The sequence below is a fragment of the Pteronotus mesoamericanus genome, unplaced genomic scaffold, assembly GCF_021234165.1.
Source record: "Pteronotus mesoamericanus isolate MK-2021 breed Mesoamerican mustached bat unplaced genomic scaffold, CSHL_Meso_final contig_105, whole genome shotgun sequence".
NCBI classification, from domain to species: Eukaryota; Metazoa; Chordata; class Mammalia; order Chiroptera; family Mormoopidae; genus Pteronotus; species Pteronotus mesoamericanus.
Window position 1 is genome coordinate 3,124,504 of NW_026555006.1, and position 2,220 is coordinate 3,126,723.

Consider the following 2,220-nt stretch of genomic DNA (forward strand, 5'->3'; position numbering starts at 1 on the left):
GTTGAATATTTATTTGGATACTTTTATGTTTAAAGTTGGTATCCTGAATCAGGTTGTAAGCTCCATGAGGGCAGGGATGATGTCTGTTCATGTTAGTATGCTCAGCATCTAGTAAAAAGTCTGGAATCCTGTGGGTAGTCAAAAAATATCACCTGTTCAGTATTTTCCTAGACTCTAGGGAAACAGTAAGAACAAATCAGACCAACATTTCACCCTCATGGATCTTACCTTCTAGGAGGGAGAACCAAGACAAAAACCAAAAGATGCAAATAAAATATGTGGTGTGCTAGAAGATGGTAAGTGCTATGAGGAAAATAAAATAGCAAAGGGATCACTTTTTCCAGCTGGAACCATGGAGGGTGCAGAAGGGAAGAGGAAAGTTCCTGCTGTGCCAGCAACACTTAAGAAAGTGTGAAGGCACCAGTCAGAATGGCCATCATAAACAGATCAACAAACAACAGGTGCTGGCGAGGCTGTGGAAAAAAGGGAACCCCTGTACACTGTTGGTAGGAATGCAGACGGGTGCAGCCATTGTGGAAGGCAGTGTGGAATTTCCTCAAAAAGCTGAAAATGGAACTGCCTTTTGATCCAGTGATTCCCCTGCTGGGACTATACCCTAAGAATCCCAAAACGCCAGTTCAAAAGAACCTATGCTCCCCAATGTTCATAGCAGCACAATTTACAATAGCCAAGTGTTGGAAGCAACCTAAATGCCCATCAGTAGATGAGTGGATCAAAAAACTATGGTACATTTACACAATGGAATTCTATGCAGCAGAAAGAAAAAAAGAACTACTAAGCTTCGTGACAGCATGGATGGAACCAGAGAGCATTATGCTAAGCGAAATAAAGCAGGGGGCAAAAGACAAATACCATATGATCTCGCCTATAAGCAGAACCTAACCAACAAAACAAAGATGCAAGAAAAATAAGACCAGAAACACTGAAAGGAAAAGAAACCAACAGAGTCAAGAGGGAAGGAAGGGGGGCGGGGGGAAATGAAGGGAAGGGGAAAAGTCAAGGAACATATAGCAAGGACTCATGGACAAAACCAAAGGGGAAGGGTTGGGGGGGAGGGGGCAAGGGAAAGTGGTCAGGGGAAGGCAGGGACAAATGTATTTAGAAAAAAAAAGAAAGAAAGAAAATTCTGAGAATAAAAATAAATAAATAAATTGATACTAACTCCACAAAAAAAAAAAAAAATGTGAAGGAATTTCACAGAGCTGGAGACCAAGTGTCCGAGATAGAAGTTTGCCCAAAAGATGTTTCAAAAGACAAGAAGGAAGCTTATCTATAAAACAGCTAAGCGTTATCACAAGAAATATAGGCAGAGGTATGGAATTGAAATTTGAAAGAACAGGATGACAAGAAAAGCTCACAACTTCTATGTACCTGCAGAACCCAAATTAGCATTTGTCACCAGGATCGGACATTTCAAAGGCACCTTTGTTAACCTCAGCAAGGCTTCAATAAACATGCTGAAAATTGTGGAACCATGTATTGCGTGGGAGTACCCAAACCTGAAGTCAGTAAATGAACTGATCTACAAGCATAGTATGGCAAAATTAACAAAATGCAAATTGCCCTAACAGATAATAATACATCAATTGCCTGAATTCTTGGTAAATATGGCATCATCTGCATCGAGGGTCTGATTCGTGAAATCTATACTATTGGAAAATGCTTCAAAGAAGCAAACAACTTCCTGTGGCCCTTCAAGTTATCTTCTCCATGAGGTGGAATGAAAAAAAAGATGAGCCATTTTTGAGAAGATGGAGAATGATAGTAATAGGGGATCAGATCAACAGGCTTATTAGGATAAAATAAGGTATCTACCATGGTTATTTTTGTAATTTGGTCACTTAATAAATACTGACTGCTTTCCAACTGAAAAAATAGCAGAGGAAAAAGAGAGTGTTGAGGAAGATGCAGTTTTAAATTGGGTGATCATGGAAGGTCCGAATGATGTGAAATTTGAGACAGCATCTAAAAGCTATGTCAAGAGTCTTTGATGCTACCAACTAAGCTATCAAAGGGTGCACATAATATATGAAATATAAAACTGAAAGCATGATATGATTTCAATTTTCTTGAATTTGTTGAGGCTTGTTTTGTGTCCTATCATGCGGTCTTTGAAAATGTTCTATGTGCATTTGAAAAGAATGTGTATTTAGCTTCTTTTGGGTGAAAAGTTCTAAATATATCAGTTAAATCCATTTG

General features: G+C 38.9%; 1 pseudogene; it reads left to right on the forward strand.

Moving 5' to 3' along the window:
* Positions 1-352: 352 nt before the first annotated feature.
* On the forward strand, positions 353-1,783 carry LOC129069666 (60S ribosomal protein L7-like; annotated as a pseudogene).
* Positions 1,784-2,220: the final 437 nt, after the last annotated feature.